Genomic DNA, 24,490 nt, shown 5'->3' with positions numbered 1-24,490 from the left:
TAATGCAGAGCAGACGCTTGCCTGCAGGGTCCATGGGAAAAAAATCTGTCTAGTCTCTCACCATTGTTAAAATTAGTTACATAGTTATTTTGGTTGAAAAAAGACATACGTCCATCAAGTTCAACCAGTGTAAAGTATAATGACTGCATGTGCACAGCTACATAGGGTATTGTCTAGGATGAAAAGTTCTTAACAGTCACTAGACTCCAGAAGGGCTGCTTGCAGGTGAATTCTGATGATAAATTCTGAACGCGACAGAAACCCCGGCCGTTGTAACTCAAAATGTATTATGTACCCCCACCCCCAGTGCCAGTGCATTATACTTTACCTGTCACGCTGTCCCTCAAGTGTTCTTACTGTATTTCCCATGTGACTACTGGCATATAGCACGAAGGGCACATGTGTGATGTCATTTGGGCTTGGGCTGTCGTGATAACGGGCCTCTAGTTTTTGTTTTCCCTCCAGGCCAAAAGGTCCCAGTCCTCCCCTGCTTCCTGCTCCACACAAACTCCTCCCCTTCCTGCCCATGGTCCAAGAGCCAGATACCACAAAGATGTGCCACTATGCAGCTTTAATATTTGTATTTTTATGATCCAATAAAATAATCTTCTGATTAAAAGAGCTGTGCTGGATCGTCTTGGAGAAATCAAGAGCCAGATAGGCTGGCTGCTAACCCTAAACCCGCCCCCTCCCCTCGAGATGCAAACTCCCCATCATGGCGGCCTTTCCCCTAGCTTGCAAAGTCACGCAGACCTGGCTTCCCATCGTTTATTTGCTATCGTTAATGCGACGGACGCCAGAAGCTGCGTCTAGTGTCGTTGAAAATTTGATCCACTGTGGCGCTTATGCAATCGCTGGCAATCGATGTAACTGCATTAAGATGAATGCTGCCATTCATTACAATGCAGGACATGCAGGGGCGTAGCAATAGGGGTTGCAGAGGTTGCGACCGCATCGGGGCCCTTGGGCCAGAGGGGCCCCGAAGGGCCCTCCCTCAACTACATTATTAGCTCTCTGTTGGTCCTGTGCTCATAATAATCACTTCTATAGATACTTTGAATAGTAGTAATCATTAACACACTGTTCCCTAACACCTTCTTGCACCTCTGACACTGTAGTTGCCATTGGCAGATTTTGGTGCGCCGTATCAATTGTTATGTATAGAGTGCTTGGGGGGCCCCAATGTCAAACTTGCATCGGGGCCCACAGCTCCTTAGCTACGCCACTGAGGACATGGTGGATCTCGGTCTAACTGATGTAGACTGAACCTGCCCTAAAGCAGAGATTTTTACAGATCCCAGTTATAAACTAGTGACTGACTGTTAACACAGCCTCATGGTGAGAGGAACAACAACCAAAACTTTATGTAGACACAACATTGACATTGGCACACAGCTAATATGCAGTACCCAGAATGCAGCACTCCCCTGTCACTGTAGGTGGAACAGACACATGAATCCCAATCTCCTAACAGTGACCAAACACATCATTATAGTACGGTATATTTAGATAATATGCCCCTCCTGGTTTTTGCGCCCGTACGTTACACACACAGACTCGGAACGCTTTGGGTAAAAGCTGTAAAAACTGCAATATGTTATGTTCATTTGACGTAATTCACATACTCACACTGTCTGTCTGTACATGCAGAGAGACGCAAAATGCTTCCATTACAAAACTGTAAAAACTGCAATATGTTAAAATAAGATAATTCACATACACACACTGTCTGTCTATAACATGCACACAAATGATGTATAAAAAAACTGTCCACATTTAATTCACAGCTCCCTTCTGAGCAAATCGCTGTAATGAAACATGGCCAAACAATCATGATTATGATTGATTTCTGACCCAAATAGATCAAAACTAGTATCTATCACTTTGGATGAAGAAATCTCGCTAGAAAGGGAGTGGTGTGGGTTTACGGCAGTATATTTTCAGCCGATCAATGAACCCCACCCCCCTCCTTGGTCCCTCCCCCCCCCCCCCCCCCCCCATCTGAAATAGCCCAGCTCATGGTTAGCGTGGAAGGCTCACCGGTCAGGTGGGCACAACTCCTGGCCTCTTCCTGTGCCTGGCGCCTTTTTGAATTTTGTACCACATGACACCCCCACTAGGGATGCTCATTTAGATTCCTTGGTAATGAAATTTCTGCATTTCTGATCGGAGTTCGGGAAACGGAAAACGGAATTCTGTGGAAATCCGATCTACCACAACTCGGTAATTTCAGCTCTGTACATCTCCCCCCTAATCTCCAGATACCAACCCAACCGCAATCTCAGATCTGCACGGGAGCTTCTATTATCCTCCTCTAGAATCATCTCCTCGCATTCACATATACACTCCCCTAAAGGATTATTAGGAACACCATACTAATACAATGTTTGACCCCTTTTCGTTTCGCCTTCAGAACTGCGTTAATTCTACGTGGCATTGATTCAACAAGGTGCTGAAAGCCCACTGTGCTGAATGCTTGCGGGGACAGCCGATCCATGAATCCTGGAAGAGATATCTGCTGAAATATGACTGAGATCGAGTCAGGGCAGGAGGAGGGGACAGGAGACAAGAGGAGCCAGGAACAAGGCTATCAGGCTTGTGTGCTCAGCTTTTATATCCTGCATAGCTCCCAACTATAAGATACAGTCACCTGAAAGATTATTCTTTAGAGATGTTGGCCCATATTGATAGGATAGCATCTTGCAGTTGATGGAGATTTGTGGGATGCATATCCAGGGCACAAAGCTCCCGTTCCATCACATCCCAAAGATGCTCTATTGGGTTGCGATCTGGTGACTGTGGGGGCCATTTTAGTACAGTGAACTCACTGTCCTGTTCAAGAAACTAATTTGAAATGATTGGAGCTTTGTGACATGGTGCATTATCCTGCTGGAAGAAGCCATCAGAGGCACATGGTGGTCATGAAGGGATGTACATGGTCAGAAACAATGCTCAGCTAGCCCATGGCCCAATTGGCACTAAGGGGCCTAAAGTGTGCCAAGAAAACATCCCCCACACCATTACACCACCACCACCAGCCTGCACAGTGGTAACAAGGCATGATGGATCCATGTTCTCATTCTGTTTACGCCAAAATCTAACTATCGACACTCATCAGGCCAGGCAACATTTTTCCAGTCTTCAACTGTCCAATTCTGGTGAGCTCGTGCAAATTGTAGCCTCTTTTTCCTATTTGTAGTAGAGATGAGTGGTAGCGGTGGGGTCTTCTTCCGCCTCAAGGTTGTGCGTGTTGTGGCTTCACAAATGCTTTGCTGCATACCTCGCTTGTAACGAGTGGTTATTTCAGTCAACGTTGCTCTTCTATCAGCTTGAATCAGTTGGCCCATTCTCCTCTGACCTCTAGCATCAACAAGGCATTTTCGCCCACAGGACTGCCGCATACTGGATGTTTTTCCATTTTCACACCATTCTTTGTAAACCCTAGAAATGGTTGTGCGTGAAAATCCCAGTAACTGAGCAGATTGTGAAATACTCAGACCAGCCCATCTAGCACAAACAACCATGCCACGCTCAAAATTGCTTAAATCGCCTTTCTTTCAAATTCTGACATTCAGTTTGGAGTTCAGGAGATTGTCTTGACCGGGACCACACCCCTAAATGCATTGAAGCAACTGCCATGTGATTGGTTGATTAGATAACTGCATTCATGAGAAATGAAACAGGTGTTCCTAATAATCCTTTAGGTGAGTGTATAAGATTTCTCAAGTGCTTCACCCTTCCTCTGTAATGCTCTTCCTGAACACATCTGTCACTCTACAACCTTTAATATCTTTCAACGCTCCCTCAAAACTCACTTTTTCCGTCAAGCAATCGCTTTACCTTAGGGCAGTGGTTCCCAACCTTTTTGGAGTCGTGACACATCAAACCAAACGTTCAGATCTCCGTGACACGTAGACTAAATGCATGTAATGAGAGACAGCGTTTCCCCACTAAATGCACATAAGAGACAGCGTTTCACCAGTAAATGTAGGTAATGACAGACAGCCTTTCACCAGTAAATGCACATAATAAAAGACCTCTTTTCACCAGTAAATGCACATAATAAGAGACAGCTTTTCACCAGTAAATTCACATAATAAGAGACAGCTTTTCACCAGTAAATGCACATAATAAGAGACAGCTTTTCACCAGTAAATTCACATAATAAGAGACAGCTTTTCACCAGTAAATGCACATAATAAGAGACAGCTTTTCACCAGTAAATGCACATAATAAGAGACAGCTTTTCACCAGTAAATGCACATAATGACAAACAGCCAGTTGTCCCCAGTATATGTAGCCAGGGATATATGTGCCCAGTATATGTAGCCAGGGATATATGTGCCCAGTATATGTAGCCAGGGGTATATGTGCCCAGTATATGTAGCCAGGGGTATATGTGCCCAGTATATGTAGGCAGGGGTATATGTGCCCAGGATATGTAGGCAGGGGTATATGTGCCCAGTATATGTAGGCAGGGGTATATGTCCCCAGTATATGTAGGCAGGGGTATATGTCCCCAGTATATGTAGACAGGGGTATATGTCCCCAGTATATGTAGGCAGGGGTATATGTCCCCAGTATATGTAGGCTGGGGTCTATGTCCCCAGTATATGTAGGCTGGGGTCTATGTCCCCAGTATATGTAGGCTGGGGTATATGTCCCCAGTATATGTAGGCATGGGTATATGTCCCCAGTATATGTAGGCAGGGGTATATGTCCCCAGTATATGTAGGCAGGGGTATATGTCCCCAGTATATGTAGGCAGGGGTATATGTCCCCAGTATATGTAGGCAGGTGTATATGTCCCCAGTATATGTAGGCAGGTGTATATGTCCCCGGTATATGTCCCCAGTATATGTAGCCAGGGGTATATGTCCCCAGTATATGTAGCCAGGGGTATATGTCCCCAGTATATGTAGGCAGGGGTATATGTCCCCAGTATATGTAGGCAGGTGTATATGTCCCCGGTATATGTCCCCAGTATATGTAGCCAGAGGTATATGTCCCCAGTATATGTAGCCAGAGGTATATGTCCCCAGTATATGTAGCCAGGGGTATATGTGCCCAGTATATGTAGGCAGGGGTATATGTCCCCAGTATATGTAGGCAGGGGTATATGTCCCCAGTATATGTAGGCAGGGGTATATGTCCCCAGTATATGTAGGCAGGTGTATATGTCCCCAGTATATGTAGGCAGGTGTATATGTCCCCAGTATATGTAGGCAGGTGTATATGTCCCCGGTATATGTAGCCAGGGGTATATGTCCCCAGTATATGTAGGACATATACCCTGCCTACATATCCGGGACGTCTGATCACTCTACCAGTATATGTAGGCAGGTGTATATGTCCCCGGTATATGTCCCCAGTATATGTAGCCAGAGGTATATGTCCCCAGTATATGTAGCCAGGGGTATATGTGCCCAGGATATGTAGGCAGGGGTATATGTCCCCAGTATATGTAGTCAGGGGTATATGTGCCCAGTATATGTAGGCAGGGGTATATGTCCCCAGTATATGTAGGCAGGGGTATATGTCCCCAGTATATGTAGCCAGGTGTATATGTCGCCAGTATATGTAGGCAGGTGTATATGTCCCCAGTATATGTAGGCAGGTGTATATGTCCCCAGTATATGTAGGCAGGTGTATATGTCCCCGGTATATGTCCCCAGTATATGTAGCCAGAGGTATATATCCCCAGTATATGTAGCCAGGGGTATATGTCCCCAGTATATGTAGGCAGGTGTATATGTCCACAGTACATGTAGGCAGGTGTATATGTCCCCGGTATATGTAGTCAGGGGTATATGTCCCCAGTATATGTAGTCAGGGGTATATGTCCCCAGTATATGTAGTCAGGGGTATATGTAGCCAGGGATATGTGCCCAGTATATGTAGCCAGGTGCCCCCCCCCCCCCCAGGAGGAGAGAGCGAGGGAAGGAGAGCGGCACCTCAGGGTGCTCTCGCTCTCTCCTCCAGAACGAAGTGCGGTGGCTGGCAGAGGGGCGGAACTTACCTTCCGTGTCTCTGTCCCGTCTGGTCTCGTCGCCGGCGCGGGATGATTTGCCACTACTCTGGCCTGATCCAGACCAGAGCAGCGGCTGCAGAGCCAGAACTTCCGGCCGGCGCATGGAGCGACACGGAAGGTAAGTCCCGCCCACTGCCAAGTGCCGCCAGCCCGCCACAGTTAGTATCGGAGGGGAGAGTGAGGGAGGCAGAGCACCCTAAGGTGAGAGAAGGGGGGGAGATGGCCCCCTTCTCCACCGCTGCCCACAGTTCTTCTCCCTCCACTGCGCTTCCCCTCCGAGAGCCGCGACACATACCCAAAGCTGCCGCGACACATGTATGTGTCGCGGCACATGGGTTGGGAACCACTGCCTTAGGGCATTCCCCCTTTGACCTCTGGCCATGTTGCACTCTTACTAGATAACCTAAAACACACTGCCTCTAGGTGGGGTATACTACCCCACCTCTTTTTCCCCAGACCACCCTCCCACCCCCACCATTTCTTTAGATTGTAAGCTTGCAAGGGCAGGGCTCTATCACCCTTTTGTGTCTTGGATTTTGTTACACGTTAATTCATATTAATTTTGTCACTGTAATTGCCAATTTTGTATATTGGTGTACACCATTGTCTGTATTATTATGTACCCCATGTTTGTTTCTTATTTTGTACAGCGCCACGGAATATGTTGGCGCTTTATATATCAATAATAATAATAATAATGCAGAAAGTGCTCTAGGTCCTAGGTTCTCAACATGTGGTATGCATTCCCCAGGGGGTACTTCTGATGGGTCCAGGGTGTACTTGGCCTTGGTGTATTTAATTGTATAATACACTTATAGTTGCAGAAAATAAAATAATACTATAAACTACAGCCAAACAATCATTTCAGCTAATGAAAAACAATAGCAAATGCGTGGAAACGATTTAGAAATGATTATGCCGTACTTATAATTAAAGAGAAACTCTGACCAAGAATTGAACTTTATCCCAATCAGTAGCTGATACCTCCTTTTACATGAGAAATCTATTCATTTTCACAGAAAGACCATCAGGGGGCACTGTATGACTGGTGGTGAAACCCCTCCCACAAGAAACGCTGAGGACCGTGGTACTCCTGGCAGTTTCCTGTCTGTGAACCTTGTGCATTGTGGGAAATAGCTGTTTACAGCTGTTTCCAAGTGCCAAAAAAGCAAGCAGCAGCTACATCACCTGCCAGCAGTAAAAATGTCACCATGTAAATCAGGGATTTAAAGATTTTACAATAGGTAAACACTGACTAAATCATTTATACATAATTATTGTAAAAATGAAGCCCTTTTTTATTACATTATTTTCACTGGAGTTCCTCTTTAAGTGTATCTGTATCAAGGGGTACTTGAGCTAGTCTTTACCAAATCAGGGGGCTCTTGGCCAGCACAGGGTTTCAAAAGGGGTACATACCTGAAATGGTGAGAAACACTGCTCTCGGTGGACCCTCTGGCCTTGGGGACCAGTTGTGGTCACAGCCCCTGCATTCCCTCCCTCCCTCCTGCAAGGACACGGCTGATAATCAAGGAACGGCTCAGACAAACATCTCCATGGCGGCATTTAATTCTCTCTCCCCTGCCTCCATTTATCACCGCCTGACAGCACAGGGCGCGGGGAAACCTTTACAAAGTTGAACACAGCTCTGAGGAGCTCCTTGCGGCCCTCTATGATGATGCGGCCTCCTCTGTATCCAGGCAACCGCTCAATGTATAGCATGGGGATTGGAGCGACGCCAAACGCAAATCTCTTCTTGCGGCACAAATCTGGATATAATAACATTACGTGTCAGGAATTAAAAACTGTTTAGACTCATACGGACCTGAAATTATAATAAAGATAAATCACTAATCTGCTCTGCAACTTCTATAGACTCAGCTCTATGGGTCTTCTCATGGCCTGCAGGTTGCAGGTTGTGTAACATGCACAAAGTTTCCCATAAAGAACTCGACTCTCCACGGATGATTATCCTACTGTTTGTATTGCATTTATTAGCGATAGTACAACATAACAGCCAGTACAACGTTTCGGGCCAGTCAGGGCCAAGTAGTGATAAACGTAATGACCTAATTACGTGAAATTGCACGTAATTCCTGAAATTACTATTATGGCCGTAATCAAACATTTGTAATTTCACAAAATTACACGTTTATATGGAATTTTCTAATTACGATCGTTTTTTGTAATTACAATCGTTTTCGTAACTGAAACTAATCGAAATTTCGCGCCCAAAACATTGCATTGGTGCGACGTTTTAGGTGCACCGGGTGTGACGTTTCCTGCGCACCCAGTGCAACGTTTTGCGCGCACCGCACAATGCTAAACTTAGCACGCAATCAGTAAGAGCTTTACACGTGCAAACTACTTAGCACCCTAGTTTGCACGTCCAAAGCCTTTGGGCGTGCTAACTAAGTTAGCACGCCTTTGTGAATGGAGGCCACATTCAATTTTGGTCAATGACTGATCAATTTTGCCACAATTGGTTGATAATATATAATCTGTTGATACTACATAGGGGTAGTAATAAAATTGGCCAATCAAAATTGAAGGTGTGTACAATGTATGCAATGGATTAATTGGTGTGCTCCTCTGTCCACATTTCTTTGCAGCTTGGATGATATTGTAGCTTTGCAGCCATGCACAAGCAAGTCACTGATGACACTCCCTCCGGTGCCCAGAGTAATGTGCAGATAGCAAACAAGTCACAAGTGGCTGCCAGCCAGCCCACCAGCCGTGGCCCATGGGTCAAATTTGAGAATGCAAATTTTCTGTTAAAGAACACCTGTATTGGAGCAAAAAAAAAAACTTAATGTTTACTTCCCTGGGGCTTTCTCCATTTCCCGTAGTCTCAGGCCCCTCAGTGTCCTCCGGGTCCACTCCATTGTGGCGCTGCCCCCTCTAAAAGTTGTCTGGAACTCTAGTTGCGGCAACTGTGCATGTGCAGTCTTGTCCCCATGCCTCCTCAATCATGCTTCAATTGCCGGGAGCACCTACGCGAATGCACAGTTCTCAAAAGAATTGTGCAAAACAAGTGCAGAACACTCCTGTGGAAGGAGCGAGATTGAGGAGACGCATGGATGAGACCGTGCATGGATGAGACATGGACCATGGTGCATGGACGGGACCATGCATAGACATGACTGCACATAGACGGGACCACGCATGAACAAGACCGTGCATGGATGGGACCAAGCATGTGCGGGACCACGCATGGATGGGACCATGCATGGACATGACCTCGCGTGGACGGGACCACTCATGGACGGGACCACGCATGTGCAGGACCACGCATGGATGAGACCGTGCATGGACGGGACCACGAATGAACGAGACCGTGCATGGACAGGACCACGCCTGGACGGGACCACGCATGAACAAGACCGTGCAAGGACCTGGACCATGCATGGACAGGACCACACATGGGCAGGACCGTGCATGGACGGGACCATGCATGGACGTGACTGCGCATGGATGAGACTATGCCTGGACGGGACCATGCATGGACTGGACTGCGCATGGATGAGACTATGCCTGGACGGGACCACGCATGAACGAGACCGTGCAAGGACCTGGACCACGCATGGACGGGACCACACATGGGCAGGACCGTGCATGGACGGGACCATGCATGGACGTGACTGCGCATGGATGAGACTATGCCTGGACGGGACCATGCATGGACGTGACTGCGCATGGATGAGACTATGCCTGGACGGGACCACACATGAACGAGACCGTGCAAGGACCTGGACCACGCATGGACGGGACCACACATGGGCAGGACCGTGCATGGACGGGACCATGCATGGAAGTGACTGCGCATGGATGAGACTATGCCTGGACGGGACCACGCATGAGCAGTAGGCGTGACTAAAGTAACAGTCGCAGATCTTTCAGAGGGGGCAGCAGCATAACAGAGGGGGGACCCAGAGGACTTCGGTGATCTGACTGCAGGGGAGGGGGGGAGGGGCTGGACGAAGCCCCAAGTAATTACTAATCTATTTTTTGCTCCAAATCAGACTGTTTTACTGTTAGCTATTAAAACGTATGCTGCTCATCAGCTCCTGCACTTGATTGGTCCAATTCCATCTGTACCGATAAACTCCCCACTTCAGAGCCTCATCAAATAGCAAAACTCATGCCACAAACAGAAACCTTCAATCACGTTTTTAGGCAGCGTTCTTTTCTTTATCGCTTCTTTCTTTCTTGTTTTTGTGCCTGCCGGCTCTCGTGATGGAAATCCAGCACTGATGTATTATAATGGGACATCACCCTCTGTCAGTAATTCATGACTGTGTACCGGCATTATTGTTCCACATTGTGACAGTAAAGAAATGAATGCAGCGCTGTGTGTTATGACTTCATTCTCTTATTACGTAATGTAAATATTTGTTGTAACTTTACATTGTGTGTTTAACCACTTCACCACTGAGGGGTTTTACCCCTTGAACACCAGAGCAATTTTCACCTTTCAGCGCTCCTTCCATTCATACGTCTATAACTTTATCATTACTTATCACAATGAAATGAACTATATCTTGTTTTTTCCGCCAACAATTAGGCTTTCTTTAGGTGGGACATTATGCCAAAAATTATTTCATTCTAAATGTGTTTTAATGGGAAAATAGTAAAAAATGTGGGAAAAAATTATTATTTTTCAGTTTTCGGCCATTATAGTTTTTAAATAATGCATGCTACTGTAATTAAAACCCATGAAATGTATTTGCCCTTTTGTCCCGGTTATAAAACCGTTTAAATGATGTCCCTATCACAATGTTTGGCACCAATATTTTATTTGGAAATAAAGGTACATTTTTTTCAGTTTTGCATCCATCCCTAATTACAAGCCCGTAGTTTATAAAGTAACAGTGTTATACCCTCTTGACATAAATATTTAAAAAGTTCAGTCCCTAAGGTAACTATTTTTTTTTTATTGTATTTTTTTTTTTAATTAGAAAAAAAGAAATAATTGGGGAGTGTGGGAGGTAATTAGTTAATTTTATTGTGTAAAACGAATGTATTTGTATATGTAAAATGCTTTAGGGTGTAGTTTTACTATTTGGCCACAAGATGGCCACAGTGAGTTTGTGTTCATGCGACCTGTAAGCGTCCGGAAGGACGCTTACAGGAAGCAGTAGGAGGCTGGGAGACGCACAATGATCTCGCTGTTTCTAATAGAAGCAGCAGATCACTGCGGGGGCTTAGATCAATGAACGGGAATGGATTTCCCCGTTCATTGATCTCGGGGCGAGCGGGCGGCGGTGTGCACGAGCGGCGGGAGCGCAGACAGCGTCGGTAGCGCGGAAGGTACGGATTTCTCCGTCCCTTGGTTTTATAAGGGTGGAAAAAGGGACGGAGAAATCCGTACCGCGGGGGGTAAAGTGGTTAAGTATAATCTTATGAGGGTGACATGACTGTGCTAATGAGGGATAAGTGTCACTTCCAGATCAAATCACACTCAGAGAACACAGCATTGAAACTACTATGCATTTGTGTTGGGGTCTAACTCTGCCTTTTTTTTTTTTTTTTTTTTTTGCAATATTCATTTATAATTATTCAGTCAGCGGTTGCCCATTGTAATATCTTTCCTCACCCCTAATTTACATTTTAAAATGTATCACAAGCAGCAACATCGTTAGTCTTGGCAGGTGCAGCCCTGCGGAATGTTAGTTTACTGAGAGTTCTGAAACCAGTACAAAGTATCCCTGGTCTCCCAGAATGCTTGGGGATGGGCGGGGGTATGGAATTGCTCATAGCTAATCACCCTAGGTTGAACATCACTGGGAGGATGAGGCTACTACATGGCTACATACCAATAGAAGTGGGTATCCTGAATAAATTACCAATTCCATTTATTTGTTTTAACTATATTCTGACTCCACCCCCAAACTAATCTCCTCCCAAAACCCCCAACTTACCCCTCAGAGTCGTCTTTGGAGTCACTTGTGACCAATTTAGAGCAGAAATTGATTTATAGATTGATCAGACAGCCATGTTACAGCACCAATTCTCTTCTAGTTCCATAAAATGATGGAATCAGAAGGCTGATTGGACTGCCTTATAGAGTAATGTATGGGCACCTTACTATATATCCTGATCTGGCTAGAGGAGTCATTTGATCCCAGAGCTGCACATGCTTCAGTTCTGAGCAGTTAACGAGCGTGATGATGTCACAGCACTGGGGGGGCGGGAACAGGAGCGTGATGATGTCACAGCGTGGGGGGGGGGGGAGCGTGATGATGTCACAGCCCGAAGGGGGGGAACACGAGCGTGATGATGTCACAGCGCTGGTGGGGGCGGGAACACAAGTGTGATGATGTCACAGCATGGGGGCGGGATCTGTAGCAGAAGAAGAATCTGGTGGAGCAATCTGATACCAGAGATGCACATGCTTCAGTTCTAAGCAGCAGAGGCGTAGCTAGGGTTTTCAGCGCCCGGGGACAAAGACTATTAATGCGCCCCCCAAGGTCAAGGTTGGGGCGTGGTCACATAATAAATGTGGGCGTGGTTATGGGTGGAGCCAAATGTATATGGAGGTTAGCAGGCTCACGCTCACCCACCCTCCCTCAGTATGTACCTTCCAGCATGTTCCAAGACAAATTCAGCAATCATGAGCCCCCCCCCATCAAGACAAATTCAGCAATCATGAGGCCCCCAACATAACCAACTCGGCAATCATGAGGCCCCCAACAAGACAAATTTAGCAATCATGAGGCCCCCAACAAGACAAATTCAGCGATCTTGAGGCCCCCAACAAATCATGAGGCCCCCAACAAGACAAATTCAGTAACCATGAGGCCCCCAACAAGACAAATTCAGCAGTCATGAGTCACATAAATAGACAGCATTTCACATAAATAGGTAGAATGCCCCCTTAATATGGTAGACACCTCTCACCTGGCAGCAGTTCTCCAAAATACACTCAATCTGACGTGGTTCCCCAAAAATAGGTAGCCCCAGGTCTATAGTTGTCCCCAGAATAGGTGGCCAGCAGTATAGATGTCCCCAGAACAGGTAGCCAGGAGTAGAGATGTCCACAGAACAGGTAGCCAGGGATATATGTGCCCAGTATATGTAGGCAGGGGTATGTGTGCCCAGTATATGTAGCCAGAGGTATATGTGCCCAGTATATGTAGCCAGGGGTATATATGCCCAGTATATGTAGCCAGGAGAATAATATATGCCCAGTATATGTAGTCAGGGGGTATATATGCCCAGTATATGTAGGCAGGGGGTATATATGCCCAGTATATGTAGGCAGGGGTATAAATGCCCAGTATATGTAGGCAGGAGTATATATGCCCAGTATATGTAGGCAGGGGTATATGTAGTCAGGGGGTATATATGCCCAGTATATGTAGTCATGGGTATATATGCCCAGTATATGTAGTCAGGGGGTATATATGCCCAGTATATGTAGTCAGGGGTATATATGCCAAGTATATGTAGGCAGGGGTATATATGCCAGTATATGTAGGCAGGGGTATATATGCCAGTATATGTAGCCAGGGGGTATATATGCCCAGTATATGTAGCCAGGGGGTATATATGCCCAGTATATGTAGTCAGGGGTATATATGCCAAGTATATGTAGGCAGGGGTATATATGCCCAGTATATGTAGCCAGGGGGTATATATGCCCAGTATATGTAGCCAGGGGTATATATGCCCAGTATATGTAGTCAGGGGGTATATATGCCCAGTATATGTAGCCAGGGGTATATATGCCCAGTATATGTAGCCAGGGGTATATATGCCCAGTATATGTAGCCAGGGGTATATATGCCCAGTATATGTAGCCAGGGGTATATATGCCAAGTATATGTAGTCAGGGGTATATATGCCCAGTATATGTAGTCAGGGGGTATATATGCCCAGTATATGTAGTCAGGGGTATATATGCCAAGTATATGTAGGCAGGGGTATATATGCCAGTATATGTAGCCAGGGGGTATATATGCCCAGTATATGTAGCCAGGGGTATATATGCCCAGTATATGTAGTCAGGGGGTATATATGCCCAGTATATGTAGTCAGGGGGTATATATGCCCAGTATATGTAGTCAGGGGTATATATGCCCAGTATATGTAGTCAGGGGGTATATATGCCCAGTATATGTAGGCAGGGGTATATATGCCAGTATATGTAGCCAGGGGGTATATATGCCCAGTATATGTAGCCAGGGGTATATATGCCCAGTATATGTAGTCAGGGGGTATATATGCCCAGTATATGTAGTCAGGGGTATATATGCCAAGTATATGTAGGCAGGGGTATATATGCCAGTATATGTAGCCAGGGGGTATATATGCCCAGTATATGTAGCCAGGGGGTATATATGCCCAGTCCATGTAGCCAGGGGGTATATATGCCCAGTATATGTAGGCAGGGGTATATATGCCCAGTATATGTAGCCAGGGGTATATATGCCCAGTATATGTAGGCAGGGGTATATATGCCCAGTATATGTAGCCAGGGGTATATATGCCCAGTATATGTAGCCAGGGGTATATATGCCCAGTATATGTAGCCAGGGGTATATATGCCCAGAGTAGGTAGCCAGGTGTCCCCCTCCCTGGCTCCCCAGCAGGAGGGGAGCAGAGAAGAGGGAGAGCTGCTCTCCCTCCCTCGCTGTCCCCTCCATTAATGTCCGGGTGCTGGCAGCGGCGGGCGGAACTTATCTCCGTCTCGTCGCAGCGCGGATGGATCTGCCGCTACTCTGGTCTAGTCCAGACCAGACCAGCGGCTGCGGGACCCGAACTTCCGGCCGGCGCTGGAGCGAGACGGAGGTAAGTCCCGCCCGCTGCGCCAGACACCCGGACAATAACGGAGGGGACAGCGAGGGAGGGAGGGTGAGCCCTAAGGTGGGAGAAGGGGGGGAGATGGCCCCCTTCTCCACCGTCCGCACAGCTCTCCCTCTTCTCTTCTCTGCGCTGCTCCCCTCCGCAGAGAAAGATAAAAAAAATCAGCTCAGCTGGGCGCCCTTAGTGACCCGGCGCCCGGGGGCACTTGACCTACCCCGACCCCCCCTAGCTCCGCGCCTGCTAAGCAGAACACCAGCATGATGATGTCATAGCGCTGGGGGGCGGATCTATAGCAGGCAGGCCCAGATTTACCTCACAGGAGCCTATAGGCACAGATGTCCTGGCACCCTAGACTCCACCCTTCATGAACCTACAAACCCCAAACTACGCCGCACCGCAAGTGTGCTGGCCGGCCCAGCTGTCACTTCTCCATCACTTCCCTTGCCTGTCATAGGTAGCTACAAGTGTCCCTTAGCATTAGGTAGCCAGAGATACCCTCAATATTAAGAAGCTAATGGTGCCCCTACCCCCCCCCCCTCCCAAAGGAGGATCTCCCCAGTGGAATACCGAGATCTGGCTGGGTAAGTAACCTCTCACTTGTGGTCTGCTTGGGACTCTGTATAAGGAGAGAGGGAGGCGCTTGGGGAGAGGACTGAGCCGCCTTTCCATCATCAGCCGCCTGTAGGCACGTGCCTGCAGTGCCTTATGGTAAATCCAGCCCTGATAGCAGCAGATACCACGTCTGATTATGTTTATTGGTTAGCTCAGCCAGAGGTAGATAAGAACCCGATAAGCCCCAGCATGTGACGGATGGATTGCGTTCACGGTGAAAAATTGATTCCCGTCTGTAGCGCGGCGAGGTCACCGCTCCGCACAGATCTGCTGACAGCGGGCAGAATTTATATTGGTACTTATTTACCTGCTTAGACAGATCTTCCCTCTGCTTATACAGCCCACTTCCAGACTCAGAGCTAAACTACAATCTTATACTGTAGCTCTGTAACCTCGCTGCTCAGATGTTACCTTTTCCTACAGCTGCAGCTAAAATGCTGTGTTACAGAATGCGATCATGTGATCTGGGGGAACGATTCTCCGGTCCCCCGCCGCAGCTGAGTCTTGTTTTCCTGCGACTGAGTCAGTCGATGGCCACTGCGCCTGCACAGGACGCTCCCGGTGACAGGAACGCGAATGAGAACGCACGCGGCCAGGGCCACGCAGGCTTACCTCCCAACTTTTTGAGATAAGAAAGAGGGACACTTAAAGAGAATCTGTATTGTTAAAATCGCTCAAAAGTAAATATACCAGTGCGCTAGGGGACATCTCCTATTACCCTCTGTCACAATTTCGCCGCTCCTCGCCGCATTAAAAGTGGTTAAAAACAGTTTTAAAAAGTTTGTTTGTAAACAAACAAAATGGCCACCAAAACAGGAAGTAGATTGATGTACAGTAGGTCCACACATAGAAAATACATTCATACACAAGCAGGCTGTATACAGCATTCCTTTTGAATCTCAAGAGATCATTTGTGTGTCTCTTTCCCCCTGCATCTCTCATGCACTGAAGTTTCAGGCTGCTCTTTTCTTCTTGCAAACAGCTTTGCCCTTGTTTGTAATTCTTCAGTATGTGAAAGCCCAGCCAGCTCAGAGGACGATTTATCCAGCTGATTAGAGCAGCTTCTCTCTTCTCTCTTATCTAAATAACACACAGGCAGTGTGCATAGAGGGGCCAGAAAGGGTGAGTTCATAGCAGAACCACAACACTGAAGAACTTGGCAGCCTTCCAGACACAGGCCGACAAGTCTGACAGGGGAAAGATACATTGATTTATTACAGAGACTGTCATAGTAGAAAGTGCTGCAGTAAGCCAGAACAGATTAGAATAGCTTTTGGAACATGTAGGATGATAAAAAACAGGATGCAATTTTTGTTACGGAGTCTCTTTAAGGAACACCCTGCCACACCCCTAGTCACACCCCTAGTCACGCCCTGACACACCCATAGTAATACCCTGACACACACCCTAGCCACACCCCGACACACCCCTAGTCACGCATACCATAAATATTTCATTAAAAAATATGTTGTTTATAATTCAAACCTCATTGGTCCTTTCTATCCTGGTTCATTTTCCTTTTTTTTGCTCGGGAGATTGCTGAAGTTACTTTTTGGAAATATCTCTTCTTATTCCCTCTCTGTCCTCTTTTCTAACACTAAGCCAAGTGCGCCCTACATACATAAATGAAGTAGCCATGTTCCCCAGATAACACAATTAATCGATCTGAGGTCTGAATGATGGGGAGGCACAGGGGCAGGCAAGTGGTGTAGCACAGGAGCAGACAGGTTGCCCCTGATACTGTGGCACCCATGGCATGAGCCATGCTTGCAACCCTCTAGATACGCCTCTGCAAAGTGGTGTTATAACCCTTATTATGCAGCACGTCCCCTCCAAGTAGTAAATAACTGCCCCCCCCCCCTCAAAATAGTCAGTGACCCCGCCACGTTAGGCAGCTTTACCCCCTCCAAATAGTCATTGACTCCATATCAGGCAGCACCCACCCCCTCCAAATAATCTGTGTGACTCAATAAAGAGTCACATAGACATTTCCCCACGTGGGGACTGCAGTTAGTAACACCCCCTTTAACCACTTGAGGACCATAGGATTACACTGAGTTGTTTTTTTTCTTTTTTCTTTTTTTTTTTATCCTTGCAATGAATACAAAAAGTGAGCTCAGGCATGTTCTAACCAGGCTTGGTACTATATTTACCTATATTTATCTCATCATGTCACATGGAACTTCAGATATGCTTAAAGGGATCCTAAACTGAAAAGGATGTGGATTTTTCCTTTTGAAACAATACCAGTTGCCTGACTCTCCTGCTGATCCTGTGTCTCTAATACTTTTAGCCACAGCCCCTGAACAAGCATGCAGATCAAGTGCTCTGACTGAAGTCAGACTGGATTAGCTGCATGCTTGTTTCAGGTGTGTGATTCAGCCACTACTGCAGCCAAAGAGATCAGCAGGACTACCAAGCAACTGGTATTGTTTAAAAAGAAACATCCATATCCCTCTCAGTTAAGTTTCCCTTTAAGGTGTACTAGTGGCCCAGGCTTCCCCTTATCGCAGCCTGACCTTTTCAGGGGGAAGAACAGCATGGTTGGGGATCAGAGGAGGTGGCAAGCACGCCTGTGGACATCCACTAGGCCCTAGGCATCCATCTGAGATGCCTTGTGGATACCCAGAGAGAACCCATGCAGAGACAACATACAAACTCCATGTAGAAAACATCTTGGCTAGGATTCAAACCTGCAAAGAGACGGAGCTAGCAAATTGGCCTTTCTGTCTGATTTTAAATAAAAATCCAGCAGGGGGAGATAGAGGGGGTGTGGATTGTGCCTGGTGCAGCACGTGTGCAGAACTGGGAACCTAGGAATGCAGAGATCTCACTGCCAGATCTCCCAAGAGACAGGAGAAAATGCCAGGTGATTTACCTCTTCTGTGCCTTCCACATTAGGATGTTATCTTTGCATAGAACAGCCAGAAATGAGTATTTGTGCATCTCCTATAAATCTCCTGAGCAGGGCATGCAGTGCCGGGGTAGCCTGGAGGAACTCCTAAATCACCGATGCCTCCAGCACAGCTCAGTACATAAGTCTGTACAGACACAGCGGCCACAGGAAAGCCGCTATACAGAGTGTGACAAGTGTCAGCGGTAACTAAGTCTCAGGAACAGAGAAATGCCGTCTACAATTTATAGCCTCTTATTCTATTCATGTGCACAGGCCAGTAAATGTACATTCATTAGCAAAGCCCAGACTCTATGCACATGGCATGTCTGCACTTTCTGCTATAAATATCTCAGCCGAACAGACCTGCCTGGCTGGGTCCTGTAGCTCCATTCCCTGCTGAGATGACAGATTCCTTATACTGGTCGGTTTGCTGTCCACAGACTCCTACCCCATTTCCCTCATCACCCTCATGAGGTCATTAGGAAGAGCTGGAAATGCCAGCTAGTCTTTCACCATAAGCACAAATCACTCAACCCCCCCCCCCCCCCCACCACCACCACCACCACCACCACCACCTCTGCTGGTAAGAGATTACCTCTCTGTGGCCTGCACTGCATCTGCAGTTCAGCTTTCTCTCCTTGTGCTTACTCACTGACTCCTCCCCCGATTGCCCTCATCAACCACATGAGGTCATTAGGAAGAGCTGGTGAGCGCCAGCTAGTCTTTCCCTATGAGCACAGATCACTTGACCCCTCCCGCCTCCTCCCTCTGCTGGTAAGAGATTACCTCTCTGTGGCCTGCACTGCATCTGCAGTTCAGTCTTCACTCCTTGTGCCTGCTCAACACATTTAAAATAATCTATAATCAAAATAATTTCCGCTGTGTGTCTGCAGTTCCTTCCGGGGACATTTTCATATTGCTGCCACTGACAGCTTACGTTGCCAAACTAACACCAAATATTCTTGCTGTCAGCCCAAATTAAATTGTGAAATGTATAAGCATGCCTGACAATGGGTGGAGCTAAAACCAGCCAATCAAAATGTAGCTTTTTTCTAATCCCTGCCACAAATAAAGTTTTGAAGCTACAATGCCAAACTCAGACCAAATATCATTGAAGTCCTCATGGATCCTGAAAACTGATTGTTCCAATTTGATTGCTCCAATCATGCAATATAGTTGGAGCAATTGTAGAATGTGATTGGTCCAATCTGTGTGACCAAATCTGATTGTTCCAAGCATGTGGATGTTACAATCTGATTGGTCCAATCTTTACGCAACAAAATATATGATTGGTACAGTCTAATTGGTCCGAATATGCAATGGGATTAGAACATCGTGATTGTTCCTATATGGTTGGTCCAGTCCTGCATTTTGATAGATCCAGCCTGAGTGGCCCAATCTGATTGGTTCAATCATGCAATTTGATTAGTCCAATGTGATTAGTGCAATATGATTGGTCCAGTCTTGCATTGTGATTGGTTCAGTGTGATTGGTCCAAACATGCAATGTGATTTCATTGGTCATGCTTCTCAGGGTATGTCGAGAGTGGGTGTGGTCAGATTATCATCTTTGTGCTGGGGAAGCAACTCTAAAGCCATGGCTGTTCACACATGTCTCTAGCCAGCAGGCTAGCAACTGCTCTGTCGCTGTGGAGAGAGCAGAAAGATAACAGAGACGATCTTTATGGCTGCTTTGGTAGAGTTTAATCTATGGTGTGTAGACACCTTTACTACTCCAGTTACTTTTCCATATTTATTGCAAAAAGTACATGCAGTGCACAAAACCCTACACTGCGAATTTAGACAAATTTAATATGCTACGCATTAACAAATTGCAGGCCGAACTAAGCCTCTTAGAGAATGTGAATGAAAGATGACTGGGAAATACGACAGAATTGTTTTTGAAGAAGAAAGAAAAAAGACGTGTTTTCTTTTGTGGAGAGCACTCCAGAGTACAGATGCAACACAAGAGAATTCCTGCAAGCCAAAGTGCTACCAAGGGAGAGCTACTGGAGCAGAACATCTGCTTATACGACAATAAGCACTTCGGAGGCAGAGAGGAGGAGGAGGGGGGCTGCAGCTTTTCCAAGGGGCCCATGGTGAGGATTAGGAGTGTGAAAACAGTGGCCGAAGCAATAGGCAACCACTGCGGTAAATGACGGCAGGTAGGGGAGCGGTTTCTTGCCGCCGGTCAGGAATATAACCTGGTGCTTACATCCATGGCTGACTGACCTGCCGCCAACTCGCCGAATGGCAATTCTGTCAATAGAGCATTGTGGTAGCCTGGAGGGAGAACTATTACTGCACAGATTAATGTTTCAGCAGTTTAATTAGTAAGGAAGGTAGAAGCGGATGCAAGAGATGAGTTCTAGCTGGAGGCGGCGAGATTGTGCGGTTCTGTGGGAAAATCACAGCTCTAGAAGGGTCACTGCCGGGGGGCTAAGAGCTAAGGTCAACCTCAAGGCTACAGATACATACATTCATTTTAAAACATTTCAGAAACTGATATTGCTTTTTTTTTTTTTTTTTTTTTTAAATAAAGCATCCTTTGTATAATAATGTCAAGTGATGCTGGGGATGGTTAGCTGGATGCAGGGATGCTGGGAGTGGTTGCCTGGAGGCAGGAATGCTGGGAGTGGTTGCCCGGAGGCAGGAATGCTGGGAGTGGTTGCCCGGAGGCAGGGATGCTGGGAGTGGTTGCCTGGAGGCAGGGATGCTGGGAGTGGTTGCCTGGATGCAGGGAGTGGTTGCCTGGAGGCAGGGATGCTGGGAGTGGTTGCCTGGATGCAGGGAGTGGTTGCCTGGAGGCAGGGATGCTGGGAGTGGTTGCCTGGATGCAGGGAGTGGTTGCCTGGAGGCAGGGATGCTGGGAGTGGTTGCCTGGAGGCAGGGATGCTGGGAGTGGTTGCCTGGAGGCAGGGATGCTAGGAGTGGTTGCCTGGAGGCAGGGATGCTGGGAGTGGTTGCTTGGATGCAGGGATGCTGGGAGTGGTTGCCTAGAGGCAGGGATGCTGGGAGTGGTTGCTTAGATGCAGGGATGCTGGGAGTGGTTGCTTGGATGCAGGGATGCTGGGAGTGATTGGCAGGATGCAGGGATGCTGGGAGTGATTGGGAGGAGGCAGGGATGCTGGGAGTGGTTGCCTGGATGCAGGGATGCTGGGAGTGGTTGCCTAGAGGCAGGGATGCTGGGAGTGGTTGCTTGGATGCAGGGATGCTGGGAGTTATTGGCAGGAGGCAGGGATGCTGGGAGTGGTTGCCTGGAGGCAGGGATGCTGGGAGTGGTTGCCTGGATGCAGGGAGTTATTGGCAGGAGGCAGGGATGCTGGGAGTGGTTGCCTGGAGGCAGGGATGCTGGGAGTGGTTGCTTGGATGCAGGGATGCTGGGAGTTATTGGCAGGAGGCAGGGATGCTGGGAGTGGTTGCCTGGAGGCAGGGATGCTGGGAGTGGTTGCCTGGATGCAGGGATGCTGTGAGTGGTTGCTTGGATGCAGGGATGCTGGGAGTGGTTGCCTAGAGGCAGGGATGCTGGGAGTGGTTGCTTGGATGCAGGGATGCTGGGAGTTATTGGCAGGAGGCAGGGATGCTGGGAGTGGTTGCCTGGATGCAGGGATGCTGGGAGTTAATGCTGCTTCGGGTACCACAGAGGAAAACACCCTAGTTTAGCGAATAACACACAGATCTCTTTTGGCTTGTCCCTGTGTTATCACACACTCTACGTGGCTGTTGGAATGCGCAGCCAAATTGTTTGGTTCAAGGTTGGATTTTGGAATTTAACCTCACGCATAACTGGTGTTTCTGTTAAGGGTGGAACCTAAGCCCTAATTTCCATTGTATACAAATTATGTGAATGCAATAAAGTGCATTATACTGTCTGTTGCTGTTCACTGACCTTAAGTAATACATATTTTTTTCCATACACGTCAGTGTTCGTAAAAAATAAAAAAGTGATGACGTGTTGTTTTTTTACGGGCAATACACGCGTTTTGTAGCGTATATAACTTACATCACACATGGGCCTTTAAGGAAACCATCTGCAAGCTTCCGTCTTTTTCCACCCCGATGAGCATGGCTAAACCTCCTCTGCTGCAAGCCAGGCAAGTCTCACTCCTTCCGCTGCAGTTGGGGAATACTGCTGCGCATTGGTGGCTGAAAATGGGCAGATCTTATAACTTGCTGCTGAAAGCTTGCCTTGGGAGTTTCTAGGAATCTAAACCAGCTCTTGATTTTTGTTGACCTTTTTCTACAAAACCTAGTGCCGAATACAATCCACAAGCATACGAGTCAAAACTGGGATGTCACTTTCTTGCCCCAACAGACAATTTCAGTAAAAAAAACAAACAGCAGTTAAATTAGCATAACTAAATATGTCACTGCCCTTTACACAGTGACGCCCAAGGCACCTGCCTAGGGTGCCTGGTAAGTGCCTAGGGGTGATAACTGAAGGAGACTCAAAAATGCGTTAAGTTGTGCGCACTGTTCATGGGAGGCAGGAGAGAGGACCACTTACCCTGGCTGAGTTTACAGAGGGGTCTTCTGAGCCTAATGGATTTGGCTTTCCCTCCTCAGTGCCATTGGCTTGTCCCTCAGCATGCAGCTACCGTCCTTTCTCCGCAGCTCTCTCCAGTCACTCCATATCGCCTGGTGCTAGAAACGCTGGTGTCTCCAGGGGGGGGCCCGTCCGGGATCGGAGCGCCGTCAGATGTGTGTGACGGGGGAATGAGCGATGCTGAACAGATACCAGCGGTCCTCCTGTGTGAGATGGGCTGCGGTTATGAAGATGAGAGCAGATAAAGCAGCGTGATAAGCCCCTCTAGGATGCGCAGACCCCCATCTCCCGCTACTGCTGCTCTGTACAGAGCTCTGACAGACTGATTCTCCTCCGAGCTACAAGGGGACCTGCTCTAGTTTAACCAGTTCCTCTCCTGGGGGGCTGCCGAGCACTTAGCGGAGAGATGTCGCCCCTCTCTCATCTCCTGCAGGGTTAACAAGGCTGACGTTGGCTTTGGAAGTACCAATAAAATCCCCCCAGTCTCTCCCCACCTCTTCCAGGCAATGCTAGTGCCCCTCCTATCCCTCCTCTCTCTCTGCTGTAAGATGCTCTGTAAGAATCTGCATGATGCAGAGACCAGAGCAGCACTGGGGAGGCAGAGCAGCTGTCCCTGGTGATGGGCGCTGGACGCAGGAACGCACCTGCCCAGCTATGAGACCCTTACACACCTCCAGCGGGGCAGTAATTGAATCCAGGCCACCACGGCCCCCCTGTGGGGATATTCACAGGCGGTTTGTGTCACAATAGAATAGCAGGGGGCCCTTGTAAACACGTCAGTATGTGAATGGTGCGACTGCAGGTGCTCTGCTGCAAAACACATCTACGCAGAGCCGCAGCGGAGGTGGGCAAAGGCAATAATAATAATAACAACACTCTTAAAGGACAACTGAAGTGAGAGAGATAGGGTGGCTGCCATATGTACAGGTAAGTCCCCGGTTAAGAAACAAGATAGGGACTGTAGGTTCGTTCTTAACCTGAATCTGTTCTTAAGTTGGAACACTGTGCCGTCTCTGTCCCCTGTACCTTCTCTGTGCCCCCCTGTGCCTCCAGTGTCCCCTCTGTGTCACCTCTGCCCTCTGTACCTGCTTATACACGTTTAAAAAACAATTTTTCTTTGATTTTTTTAAAATCAATTTTCTCAAAAACTACAAGTCCAATTTGAATTTTTTTTACTTGTTCCCATGGAAACATAGAAGCCATGCTGTTCGTATGGGTGGGTCGTTCGTAAGTCAGGCGTTTGTAAGTCGGGGACTACCTGTATTTACTTTTAAACAATACCAGTTGCCTGGCCATCACACTTCAGTCGCACTTCAGTCAGAGACATCTCATCTGCATGCTTGTTCAGGGTCTATGGATACAAGTATTACAGGCAGAGGATCAGCAGGGCTGCCAGGCAATCTGTATTGTTTAAAAGGAAATAAATATGGCAGCCTCCATAACCCTCTTGCTTCAAGTGTCATTAAAAAGAGGATTTTGCAAAGTAGGTCAGTTCAACTACCAAAATAGTTTGCAAAAGAGTAGGCAGGCTCGCCAACATCTATTTTTTTATAGATCTTTTCCAGGGGCTGCTTTTGAAAAGCAGACAGAAAATACCT

At 47.3% G+C, this 24,490-nt stretch overlaps 1 protein-coding gene across 1 annotated transcript in view; it reads right to left on the bottom strand.

Moving 5' to 3' along the window:
• Positions 1–23,306, bottom strand: part of PHF24 (PHD finger protein 24) — a 196,641-nt gene extending 173,335 nt beyond the window's left edge. Inside the window, exon 1 of the mRNA XM_068272170.1 lies at positions 22,854–23,306. The gene's annotated coding sequence lies outside the window, so the exon portion shown is untranslated. The remainder of the gene's footprint in view (positions 1–22,853) is intronic.
• Positions 23,307–24,490: the final 1,184 nt, after the last annotated feature.

Source organism: Hyperolius riggenbachi, chromosome 1, assembly GCF_040937935.1.
Source record: "Hyperolius riggenbachi isolate aHypRig1 chromosome 1, aHypRig1.pri, whole genome shotgun sequence".
Classification (NCBI taxonomy): domain Eukaryota; kingdom Metazoa; phylum Chordata; class Amphibia; order Anura; family Hyperoliidae; genus Hyperolius; species Hyperolius riggenbachi.
This window is presented reverse-complemented; position numbering and strand designations above follow the sequence as displayed.